Consider the following 14,398-nt stretch of genomic DNA (forward strand, 5'->3'; position numbering starts at 1 on the left):
TGAAAACTCAAGTATGTCCTTACAATCTGTAATTAGGATGTCCTGACGATCACATTGATTATCATCTGATGTGATATCCCTTCAATCCCTCAATGACCCTCCTGGGAAATATAAATATAAGGAATACAATGAATATCATTACAATCATTATTACGTTTATATTTCTATAACAATCGCCCTTCATCTACAGAAAGAGGAGGTATAACAAAAAAAGAACAATGGGAAAGAAGTGAAGAAAGAAGAAACAAACACACCTCTCTCTCACCGACGTATTGGCCATGATCATTTCAACTGCTTCTTGCCATAATGGTATGAGCACAGGACACACCAGCTGTCGTGGCACACAAGTGGTTACAGGCCGTGATCGTATAGTGGTTAGTACTCTGCGTTGTGGCCGCAGCAACCCCGGTTCGAATCCGGGTCACGGCAGCCTTTGCAAGATGGTTCAAATCTTTTGACCTTAGCAGAACCCAAAGTTCTACTTCTATTCCAATGAACTGTAGTTTCTTCCCCTGCCATTCGGTTTACACAAACAGCATAGGCTAAATTCCGGACTATTTATCCCTCTTCCCTGAGGATCTCAACAGGCCCTGCTCGGTAAGATAGAGTGGGCCAGTGGCGCAATGGATAACGCGTCTGACTACGGATCAGAAGATTCTAGGTTCGACTCCTGGCTGGCTCGGCCTCATTTAGTTTCCAGTAGAACCAACAACAGAAACACATTGAAACACCGCCACCGATTTCGGGATGCTCTAACAGACAGCAGACTTGTGCTTGTCAAAATACCATGTAGCCTCCATCGGAGAGATGGTAAAAACTCTCTGCTGAAGGAAGCTGGAGTACAACTTGTGGCTACATGTGGAAAGGACTCTGTGACGCGCACTTTTACGACGTAAAATCATTCATGATATCTGTTTTGAACATTGCACGTATCCATTCAGGGCAGTATTTGGATACTAGTAGCACAGTTGGTTTATTTGAATTGGTCAGTAAAGCAGTAATTGTCTCTGTCGGGGGGAGGTGGCTGCTCTATTCAGCTTTGGACGTGTGTCTCTATGCTTCAGACGCTTCAGCTGGTTACGCATCCTGCTTCGTGGTCACCTTTCAAAGATTATATAGTAATGACATAATTCATGTTTACATTTCTTCATTTGTGACATATCAATAGCCAATTGGTTACATGGCAATGCAATTAATGAAGCGTAATGAAAGAGCATGTGAACTACAATCTCTACAGCACATTTGTGTCGCTCGTGCCATAAGGCCCAGAATCCGCACCGCCTTTGAAATGACACTCAGATCTTAGGCTCTAGCTGAATGGATGTCTTCCCATATGGTCTAGCGGTTAGGATTCCTGGTTTTCACCCAGGCGGCCCGGGTTCGACTCCCGGTATGGGAACTCGTTCTTCTTGAAAACTCAAGTATGTCCTTACAATCTGTAATTAGGATGTCCTGACGATCACATTGATTATCATCTGATGTGATATCCCTTCAATCCCTCAATGACCCTCCTGGGAAATATAAATATAAGGAATACAATGAATATCATTACAATCATTATTACGTTTATATTTCTATAACAATCGCACTTCATCTACAGAAAGAGGAGGTATAACAAAAAAAGAACAATGGGAAAGAAGTGAAGAAAGAAGAAACAAACACACCTCTCTCTCACCGACGTATTGGCCATGATCATTTCAACTGCTTCTTGCCATAATGGTATGAGCACAGGACACACCAGCCGTCGTGGCACACAAGTGGTTACAGGCCGTGATCGTATAGTGGTTAGTACTCTGCGTTGTGGCCGCAGCAACCCCGGTTCGAATCCGGGTCACGGCAGCCTTTGCAAGATGGTTCAAATCTTTTGACCTTAGCAGAACCCAAAGTTCTAATTCGATTCCAATGAACTGTAGTTTCTTCCCCTGCCATTCGGTTTACACAAACAGCATAGGCTAAATTCCGGACTATTTATCCCTCTTCCCTGAGGATCTCAACAGGCCCTGCTCGGAAAGATAGAGTGGGCCAGTGGCGCAATGGATAACGCGTCTGACTACGGATCAGAAGATTCTAGGTTCGACTCCTGGCTGGCTCGGCCTCATTTAGTTTCCAGTAGAACCAACAACAGAAACACATTGAAACACCGCCACCGATTTCGGGATGCTCTAACAGACAGCAGACTTGTGCTTGTCAAAATACCATGTAGCCTCCATCGGAGAGATGGTAAAAACTCTCTGCTGAAGGAAGCTGGAGTACAACTTGTGGCTACATGTGGAAAGGACTCTGTGACGCGCACTTTTACGACGTAAAATCATTCATGATATCTGTTTTGAACATTGCACGTATCCATTCAGGGCAGTATTTGGATACTAGTAGCACAGTTGGTTTATTTGAATTGGTCAGTAAAGCAGTAATTGTCTCTGTCGGGGGGAGGTGGCTGCTCTATTCAGCTTTGGACGTGTGTCTCTATGCTTCAGACGCTTCAGCTGGTTACGCATCCTGCTTCGTGGTCACCTTTCAAAGCTTATATAGTAATGACATAATTCATGTTTACATTTCTTCATTTGTGACATATCAATAGCCAATTGGTTACATGGCAATGCAATTAATGAAGCGTAATGAAAGAGCATGTGAACTACAATCTCTACAGCACATTTGTGTCGCTCGTGCCATAAGGCCCAGAATCCGCATCGCCTGTGAAATGACACTCAGATCTTAGGCTCTAGCTGAAAGGATGTCTTCCCATATGGTCTAGCGGTTAGGATTCCTGGTTTTCACCCAGGCGGCCCGGGTTCGACTCCCGGTATGGGAACTCGTTCTTCTTGAAAACTCAAGTATGTCCTTACAATCTGTAATTAGGATGTCCTGACGATCACATTGATTATCATCTGATGTGATATCCCTTCAATCCCTCAATGACCCTCCTGGGAAATATAAATATAAGGAATACAATGAATATCATTACAATCATTATTACGTTTATATTTCTATAACAATCGCCCTTCATCTACAGAAAGAGGAGGTATAACAAAAAAAGAACAATGGGAAAGAAGTGCAGAAAGAAGAAACAAACACACCTCTCTCTCACCGACGTATTGGCCATGATCATTTCAACTGCTTCTTGCCATAATGGTATGAGCACAGGACACACCAGCCGTCGTGGCACACAAGTGGTTACAGGCAGTGATCGTATAGTGGTTAGTACTCTGCGTTGTGGCCGCAGCAACCCCGGTTCGAATCCGGCTCACGGCAGCCTTTGCAAGATGGTTCAAATCTTTTGACCTTAGCAGAACCCAAAGTTCTACTTCTATTCCAATGAACTGTAGTTTCTTCCCCTGCCATTCGGTTTACACAAACAGCATAGGCTAAATTCCGGACTATTTATCCCTCTTCCCTGAGGATCTCAACAGGCCCTGCTCGGTAAGATAGAGTGGGCCAGTGGCGCAATGGATAACGCGTCTGACTACGGATCAGAAGATTCTAGGTTCGACTCCTGGCTGGCTCGGCCTCATTTAGTTTCCAGTAGAACCAACAACAGAAACACATTGAAACACCGCCACCGATTTCGGGATGCTCTAACAGACAGCAGACTTGTGCTTGTCAAAATACCATGTAGCCTCCATCGGAGAGATGGTAAAAACTCTCTGCTGAAGGAAGCTGGAGTACAACTTGTGGCTACATGTGGAAAGGACTCTGTGACGCGCACTTTTATGACGTAAAATCATTCATGATATCTGTTTTGAACATTGCACGTATCCATTCAGGGCAGTATTTGGATACTAGTAGCACAGTTGGTTTATTTGAATTGGTCAGTAAAGCAGTAATTGTCTCTGTCGGGGGGAGGTGGCTGCTCTATTCAGCTTTGGACGTGTGTCTCTATGCTTCAGACGCTTCAGCTGGTTACGCATCCTGCTTCGTGGTCACCTTTCAAAGCTTATATAGTAATGACATAATTCATGTTTACATTTCTTCATTTGCGACATATCAATAGTCAATTGGTTACATGGCAATGCAATTAATGAAGCGTAATGAAAGAGCATGTGAACTACAATCTCTACAGCACATTTGTGTCGCTCGTGCCATAAGGCCCAGAATCCGCACCGCCTTTGAAATGACACTCAGATCTTAGGCTCTAGCTGAATGGATGTCTTCCCATATGGTCTAGCGGTTAGGATTCCTGGTTTTCACCCAGGCGGCCCGGGTTCGACTCCCGGTATGGGAACTCGTTCTTCTTGAAAACTCAAGTATGTCCTTACAATCTGTAATTAGGATGTCCTGACGATCACATTGATTATCATCTGATGTGATATCCCTTCAATCCCTCAATGACCCTCCTGGGAAATATAAATATAAGGAATACAATGAATATCATTACAATCATTATTACGTTTATATTTCTATAACAATCGCCCTTCATCTACAGAAAGAGGAGGTATAACAAAAAAAGAACAATGGGAAAGAAGTGCAGAAAGAAGAAACAAACACACCTCTCTCTCACCGACGTATTGGCCATGATCATTTCAACTGCTTCTTGCCATAATGGTATGAGCACAGGACACACCAGCCGTCGTGGCACACAAGTGGTTACAGGCCGTGATCGTATAGTGGTTAGTACTCTGCGTTGTGGCCGCAGCAACCCCGGTTCGAATCCGGGTCACGGCAGCCTTTGCAAGATGGTTCAAATCTTTTGACCTTAGCAGAACCCAAAGTTCTACTTCTATTCCAATGAACTGTAGTTTCTTCCCCTGCCATTCGGTTTACACAAACAGCATAGGCTAAATTCCGGACTATTTATCCCTCTTCCCTGAGGATCTCAACAGGCCCTGCTCGGAAAGATAGAGTGGGCCAGTGGCGCAATGGATAACGCGTCTGACTACGGATCAGAAGATTCTAGGTTCGACTCCTGGCTGGCTCGGCCTCATTTAGTTTCCAGTAGAACCAACAACAGAAACACATTGAAACACCGCCACCGATTTCGGGATGCTCTAACAGACAGCAGACTTGTGCTTGTCAAAATACCATGTAGCCTCCATCGGAGAGATGGTAAAAACTCTCTGCTGAAGGAAGCTGGAGTACAACTTGTGGTACATGTGGAAAGGACTCTGTGACGCGCACTTTTACGACGTAAAATCATTCATGATATCTGTTTTGAACATTGCACGTATCCATTCAGGGCAGTATTTGGATACTAGTAGCACAGTTGGTTTATTTGAATTGGTCAGTAAAGCAGTAATTGTCTCTGTCGGGGGGAGGTGGCTGCTCTATTCAGCTTTGGACGTGTGTCTCTATGCTTCAGACGCTTCAGCTGGTTACGCATCCTGCTTCGTGGTCACCTTTCAAAGCTTATATAGTAATGACATAATTCATGTTTACATTTCTTCATTTGTGACATATCAATAGTCAATTGGTTACATGGCAATGCAATTAATGAAGCGTAATGAAAGAGCATGTGAACTACAATCTCTACAGCACATTTGTGTCGCTCGTGCCATAAGGCCCAGAATCCGCACCGCCTTTGAAATGACACTCAGATCTTAGGCTCTAGCTGAATGGATGTCTTCCCATATGGTCTAGCGGTTAGGATTCCTGGTTTTCACCCAGGCGGCCCGGGTTCGACTCCCGGTATGGGAACTCGTTCTTCTTGAAAACTCAAGTATGTCCTTACAATCTGTAATTAGGATGTCCTGACGATCACATTGATTATCATCTGATGTGATATCCCTTCAATCCCTCAATGACCCTCCTGGGAAATATAAATATAAGGAATACAATGAATATCATTACAATCATTATTACGTTTATATTTCTATAACAATCGCCCTTCATCTACAGAAAGAGGAGGTATAACAAAAAAAGAACAATGGGAAAGAAGTGCAGAAAGAAGAAACAAACACACCTCTCTCTCACCGACGTATTGGCCATGATCATTTCAACTGCTTCTTGCCATAATGGTATGAGCACAGGACACACCAGCCGTCGTGGCACACAAGTGGTTACAGGCAGTGATCGTATAGTGGTTAGTACTCTGCGTTGTGGCCGCAGCAACCCCGGTTCGAATCCGGCTCACGGCAGCCTTTGCAAGATGGTTCAAATCTTTTGACCTTAGCAGAACCCAAAGTTCTACTTCTATTCCAATGAACTGTAGTTTCTTCCCCTGCCATTCGGTTTACACAAACAGCATAGGCTAAATTCCGGACTATTTATCCCTCTTCCCTGAGGATCTCAACAGGCCCTGCTCGGTAAGATAGAGTGGGCCAGTGGCGCAATGGATAACGCGTCTGACTACGGATCAGAAGATTCTAGGTTCGACTCCTGGCTGGCTCGGCCTCATTTAGTTTCCAGTAGAACCAACAACAGAAACACATTGAAACACCGCCACCGATTTCGGGATGCTCTAACAGACAGCAGACTTGTGCTTGTCAAAATACCATGTAGCCTCCATCGGAGAGATGGTAAAAACTCTCTGCTGAAGGAAGCTGGAGTACAACTTGTGGCTACATGTGGAAAGGACTCTGTGACGCGCACTTTTATGACGTAAAATCATTCATGATATCTGTTTTGAACATTGCACGTATCCATTCAGGGCAGTATTTGGATACTAGTAGCACAGTTGGTTTATTTGAATTGGTCAGTAAAGCAGTAATTGTCTCTGTCGGGGGGAGGTGGCTGCTCTATTCAGCTTTGGACGTGTGTCTCTATGCTTCAGACGCTTCAGCTGGTTACGCATCCTGCTTCGTGGTCACCTTTCAAAGCTTATATAGTAATGACATAATTCATGTTTACATTTCTTCATTTGTGACATATCAATAGTCAATTGGTTACATGGCAATGCAATTAATGAAGCGTAATGAAAGAGCATGTGAACTACAATCTCTACAGCACATTTGTGTCGCTCGTGCCATAAGGCCCAGAATCCGCACCGCCTTTGAAATGACACTCAGATCTTAGGCTCTAGCTGAATGGATGTCTTCCCATATGGTCTAGCGGTTAGGATTCCTGGTTTTCACCCAGGCGGCCCGGGTTCGACTCCCGGTATGGGAACTCGTTCTTCTTGAAAACTCAAGTATGTCCTTACAATCTGTAATTAGGATGTCCTGACGATCACATTGATTATCATCTGATGTGATATCCCTTCAATCCCTCAATGACCCTCCTGGGAAATATAAATATAAGGAATACAATGAATATCATTACAATCATTATTACGTTTATATTTCTATAACAATCGCCCTTCATCTACAGAAAGAGGAGGTATAACAAAAAAAGAACAATGGGAAAGAAGTGCAGAAAGAAGAAACAAACACACCTCTCTCTCACCGACGTATTGGCCATGATCATTTCAACTGCTTCTTGCCATAATGGTATGAGCACAGGACACACCAGCCGTCGTGGCACACAAGTGGTTACAGGCCGTGATCGTATAGTGGTTAGTACTCTGCGTTGTGGCCGCAGCAACCCCGGTTCGAATCCGGGTCACGGCAGCCTTTGCAAGATGGTTCAAATCTTTTGACCTTAGCAGAACCCAAAGTTCTACTTCTATTCCAATGAACTGTAGTTTCTTCCCCTGCCATTCGGTTTACACAAACAGCATAGGCTAAATTCCGGACTATTTATCCCTCTTCCCTGAGGATCTCAACAGGCCCTGCTCGGAAAGATAGAGTGGGCCAGTGGCGCAATGGATAACGCGTCTGACTACGGATCAGAAGATTCTAGGTTCGACTCCTGGCTGGCTCGGCCTCATTTAGTTTCCAATAGAACCAACAACAGAAACACATTGAAACACCGCCACCGATTTCGGGATGCTCTAACAGACAGCAGACTTGTGCTTGTCAAAATACCATGTAGCCTCCATCGGAGAGATGGTAAAAACTCTCTGCTGAAGGAAGCTGGAGTACAACTTGTGGTACATGTGGAAAGGACTCTGTGACGCGCACTTTTACGACGTAAAATCATTCATGATATCTGTTTTGAACATTGCACGTATCCATTCAGGGCAGTATTTGGATACTAGTAGCACAGTTGGTTTATTTGAATTGGTCAGTAAAGCAGTAATTGTCTCTGTCGGGGGGAGGTGGCTGCTCTATTCAGCTTTGGACGTGTGTCTCTATGCTTCAGACGCTTCAGCTGGTTACGCATCCTGCTTCGTGGTCACCTTTCAAAGCTTATATAGTAATGACATAATTCATGTTTACATTTCTTCATTTGTGACATATCAATAGTCAATTGGTTACATGGCAATGCAATTAATGAAGCGTAATGAAAGAGCATGTGAACTACAATCTCTACAGCACATTTGTGTCGCTCGTGCCATAAGGCCCAGAATCCGCACCGCCTTTGAAATGACACTCAGATCTTAGGCTCTAGCTGAATGGATGTCTTCCCATATGGTCTAGCGGTTAGGATTCCTGGTTTTCACCCAGGCGGCCCGGGTTCGACTCCCGGTATGGGAACTCGTTCTTCTTGAAAACTCAAGTATGTCCTTACAATCTGTAATTAGGATGTCCTGACGATCACATTGATTATCATCTGATGTGATATCCCTTCAATCCCTCAATGACCCTCCTGGGAAATATAAATATAAGGAATACAATGAATATCATTACAATCATTATTACGTTTATATTTCTATAACAATCGCCCTTCATCTACAGAAAGAGGAGGTATAACAAAAAAAGAACAATGGGAAAGAAGTGCAGAAAGAAGAAACAAACACACCTCTCTCTCACCGACGTATTGGCCATGATCATTTCAACTGCTTCTTGCCATAATGGTATGAGCACAGGACACACCAGCCGTCGTGGCACACAAGTGGTTACAGGCAGTGATCGTATAGTGGTTAGTACTCTGCGTTGTGGCCGCAGCAACCCCGGTTCGAATCCGGCTCACGGCAGCCTTTGCAAGATGGTTCAAATCTTTTGACCTTAGCAGAACCCAAAGTTCTACTTCTATTCCAATGAACTGTAGTTTCTTCCCCTGCCATTCGGTTTACACAAACAGCATAGGCTAAATTCCGGACTATTTATCCCTCTTCCCTGAGGATCTCAACAGGCCCTGCTCGGTAAGATAGAGTGGGCCAGTGGCGCAATGGATAACGCGTCTGACTACGGATCAGAAGATTCTAGGTTCGACTCCTGGCTGGCTCGGCCTCATTTAGTTTCCAGTAGAACCAACAACAGAAACACATTGAAACACCGCCACCGATTTCGGGATGCTCTAACAGACAGCAGACTTGTGCTTGTCAAAATACCATGTAGCCTCCATCGGAGAGATGGTAAAAACTCTCTGCTGAAGGAAGCTGGAGTACAACTTGTGGCTACATGTGGAAAGGACTCTGTGACGCGCACTTTTATGACGTAAAATCATTCATGATATCTGTTTTGAACATTGCACGTATCCATTCAGGGCAGTATTTGGATACTAGTAGCACAGTTGGTTTATTTGAATTGGTCAGTAAAGCAGTAATTGTCTCTGTCGGGGGGAGGTGGCTGCTCTATTCAGCTTTGGACGTGTGTCTCTATGCTTCAGACGCTTCAGCTGGTTACGCATCCTGCTTCGTGGTCACCTTTCAAAGCTTATATAGTAATGACATAATTCATGTTTACATTTCTTCATTTGTGACATATCAATAGTCAATTGGTTACATGGCAATGCAATTAATGAAGCGTAATGAAAGAGCATGTGAACTACAATCTCTACAGCACATTTGTGTCGCTCGTGCCATAAGGCCCAGAATCCGCACCGCCTTTGAAATGACACTCAGATCTTAGGCTCTAGCTGAATGGATGTCTTCCCATATGGTCTAGCGGTTAGGATTCCTGGTTTTCACCCAGGCGGCCCGGGTTCGACTCCCGGTATGGGAACTCGTTCTTCTTGAAAACTCAAGTATGTCCTTACAATCTGTAATTAGGATGTCCTGACGATCACATTGATTATCATCTGATGTGATATCCCTTCAATCCCTCAATGACCCTCCTGGGAAATATAAATATAAGGAATACAATGAATATCATTACAATCATTATTACGTTTATATTTCTATAACAATCGCCCTTCATCTACAGAAAGAGGAGGTATAACAAAAAAAGAACAATGGGAAAGAAGTGCAGAAAGAAGAAACAAACACACCTCTCTCTCACCGACGTATTGGCCATGATCATTTCAACTGCTTCTTGCCATAATGGTATGAGCACAGGACACACCAGCCGTCGTGGCACACAAGTGGTTACAGGCCGTGATCGTATAGTGGTTAGTACTCTGCGTTGTGGCCGCAGCAACCCCGGTTCGAATCCGGCTCACGGCAGCCTTTGCAAGATGGTTCAAATCTTTTGACCTTAGCAGAACCCAAAGTTCTACTTCTATTCCAATGAACTGTAGTTTCTTCCCCTGCCATTCGGTTTACACAAACAGCATAGGCTAAATTCCGGACTATTTATCCCTCTTCCCTGAGGATCTCAACAGGCCCTGCTCGGTAAGATAGAGTGGGCCAGTGGCGCAATGGATAACGCGTCTGACTACGGATCAGAAGATTCTAGGTTCGACTCCTGGCTGGCTCGGCCTCATTTAGTTTCCAGTAGAACCAACAACAGAAACACATTGAAACACCGCCACCGATTTCGGGATGCTCTAACAGACAGCAGACTTGTGCTTGTCAAAATACCATGTAGCCTCCATCGGAGAGATGGTAAAAACTCTCTGCTGAAGGAAGCTGGAGTACAACTTGTGGCTACATGTGGAAAGGACTCTGTGACGCGCACTTTTATGACGTAAAATCATTCATGATATCTGTTTTGAACATTGCACGTATCCATTCAGGGCAGTATTTGGATACTAGTAGCACAGTTGGTTTATTTGAATTGGTCAGTAAAGCAGTAATTGTCTCTGTCGGGGGGAGGTGGCTGCTCTATTCAGCTTTGGACGTGTGTCTCTATGCTTCAGACGCTTCAGCTGGTTACGCATCCTGCTTCGTGGTCACCTTTCAAAGCTTATATAGTAATGACATAATTCATGTTTACATTTCTTCATTTGTGACATATCAATAGTCAATTGGTTACATGGCAATGCAATTAATGAAGCGTAATGAAAGAGCATGTGAACTACAATCTCTACAGCACATTTGTGTCGCTCGTGCCATAAGGCCCAGAATCCGCACCGCCTTTGAAATGACACTCAGATCTTAGGCTCTAGCTGAATGGATGTCTTCCCATATGGTCTAGCGGTTAGGATTCCTGGTTTTCACCCAGGCGGCCCGGGTTCGACTCCCGGTATGGGAACTCGTTCTTCTTGAAAACTCAAGTATGTCCTTACAATCTGTAATTAGGATGTCCTGACGATCACATTGATTATCATCTGATGTGATATCCCTTCAATCCCTCAATGACCCTCCTGGGAAATATAAATATAAGGAATACAATGAATATCATTACAATCATTATTACGTTTATATTTCTATAACAATCGCCCTTCATCTACAGAAAGAGGAGGTATAACAAAAAAAGAACAATGGGAAAGAAGTGCAGAAAGAAGAAACAAACACACCTCTCTCTCACCGACGTATTGGCCATGATCATTTCAACTGCTTCTTGCCATAATGGTATGAGCACAGGACACACCAGCCGTCGTGGCACACAAGTGGTTACAGGCCGTGATCGTATAGTGGTTAGTACTCTGCGTTGTGGCCGCAGCAACCCCGGTTCGAATCCGGGTCACGGCAGCCTTTGCAAGATGGTTCAAATCTTTTGACCTTAGCAGAACCCAAAGTTCTACTTCTATTCCAATGAACTGTAGTTTCTTCCCCTGCCATTCGGTTTACACAAACAGCATAGGCTAAATTCCGGACTATTTATCCCTCTTCCCTGAGGATCTCAACAGGCCCTGCTCGGAAAGATAGAGTGGGCCAGTGGCGCAATGGATAACGCGTCTGACTACGGATCAGAAGATTCTAGGTTCGACTCCTGGCTGGCTCGGCCTCATTTAGTTTCCAATAGAACCAACAACAGAAACACATTGAAACACCGCCACCGATTTCGGGATGCTCTAACAGACAGCAGACTTGTGCTTGTCAAAATACCATGTAGCCTCCATCGGAGAGATGGTAAAAACTCTCTGCTGAAGGAAGCTGGAGTACAACTTGTGGTACATGTGGAAAGGACTCTGTGACGCGCACTTTTACGACGTAAAATCATTCATGATATCTGTTTTGAACATTGCACGTATCCATTCAGGGCAGTATTTGGATACTAGTAGCACAGTTGGTTTATTTGAATTGGTCAGTAAAGCAGTAATTGTCTCTGTCGGGGGGAGGTGGCTGCTCTATTCAGCTTTGGACGTGTGTCTCTATGCTTCAGACGCTTCAGCTGGTTACGCATCCTGCTTCGTGGTCACCTTTCAAAGCTTATATAGTAATGACATAATTCATGTTTACATTTCTTCATTTGTGACATATCAATAGTCAATTGGTTACATGGCAATGCAATTAATGAAGCGTAATGAAAGAGCATGTGAACTACAATCTCTACAGCACATTTGTGTCGCTCGTGCCATAAGGCCCAGAATCCGCACCGCCTTTGAAATGACACTCAGATCTTAGGCTCTAGCTGAATGGATGTCTTCCCATATGGTCTAGCGGTTAGGATTCCTGGTTTTCACCCAGGCGGCCCGGGTTCGACTCCCGGTATGGGAACTCGTTCTTCTTGAAAACTCAAGTATGTCCTTACAATCTGTAATTAGGATGTCCTGACGATCACATTGATTATCATCTGATGTGATATCCCTTCAATCCCTCAATGACCCTCCTGGGAAATATAAATATAAGGAATACAATGAATATCATTACAATCATTATTACGTTTATATTTCTATAACAATCGCCCTTCATCTACAGAAAGAGGAGGTATAACAAAAAAAGAACAATGGGAAAGAAGTGAAGAAAGAAGAAACAAACACACCTCTCTCTCACCGACGTATTGGCCATGATCATTTCAACTGCTTCTTGCCATAATGGTATGAGCACAGGACACACCAGCGGTCGTGGCACACAAGTGGTTACAGGCCGTGATCGTATAGTGGTTAGTACTCTGCGTTGTGGCCGCAGCAACCCCGGTTCGAATCCGGGTCACGGCAGCCTTTGAAAGATGGTTCAAGTCTTTTGACCTTAGCAGAACCCAAAGTTCTACTTCTATTCCAATGAACTGTAGTTTCTTCCACTGCCATTCGGTTTACACAAACAGCATAGGCTAAATTCCGGACTATTTATCCCTCTTCCCTGAGGATCTCAACAGGCCCTGCTCGGTAAGATAGAGTGGGCCAGTGGCGCAATGGATAACGCGTCTGACTACGGATCAGAAGATTCTAGGTTCGACTCCTGGCTGGCTCGGCCTCATTTAGTTTCCAGTAGAACCAACAACAGAAACACATTGAAACACCGCCACCGATTTCGGGATGCTCTAACAGACAGCAGACTTGTGCTTGTCAAAATACCATGTAGCCTCCATCGGAGAGATGGTAAAAACTCTCTGCTGAAGGAAGCTGGAGTACAACTTGTGGCTACATGTGGAAAGGACTCTGTGACGTGCACTTTTACGACGTAAAATCATTCATGATATCTGTTTTGAACATTGCACGTATCCATTCAGGGCAGTATTTGGATACTAGTAGCACAGTTGGTTTATTTGAATTGGTCAGTAAAGCAGTAATTGTCTCTGTCGGGGGGAGGTGGCTGCTCTATTCAGCTTTGGACGTGTGTCTCTATGCTTCAGACGCTTCAGCTGGTTACGCATCCTGCTTCGTGGTCACCTTTCAAAGCTTATATAGTAATGACATAATTCATGTTTACATTTCTTCATTTGTGACATATCAATAGTCAATTGGTTACATGGCAATGCAATTAATGAAGCGTAATGAAAGAGCATGTGAACTACAATCTCTACAGCACATTTGTGTCGCTCGTGCCATAAGGCCCAGAATCCGCACCGCCTTTGAAATGACACTCAGATCTTAGGCTCTAGCTCAATGGATGTCTTCCCATATGGTCTAGCGGTTAGGATTCCTGGTTTTCACCCAGGCGGCCCGGGTTCGACTCCCGGTATGGGAACTCGTTCTTCTTGAAAACTCAAGTATGTCCTTACAATCTGTAATTAGGATGTCCTGACGATCACATTGATTATCATCTGATGTGATATCCCTTCAATCCCTCAATGACCCTCCTGGGAAATATAAATATAAGGAATACAATGAATATCATTACAATCATTATTACGTTTATATTTCTATAACAATCGCCCTTCATCTACAGAAAGAGGAGGTATAACAAAAAAAGAACAATGGGAAAGAAGTGAAGAAAGAAGAAACAAACACACCTCTCTCTCACCGACGTATTGGCCATGATCATTTCAACTGCTTCTTG

This window comes from Nansenia antarctica (assembly GCF_963989245.1).
Source record: "Nansenia antarctica genome assembly, chromosome: 16".
Lineage (NCBI taxonomy): Eukaryota > Metazoa > Chordata > Actinopteri > Argentiniformes > Microstomatidae > Nansenia > Nansenia antarctica.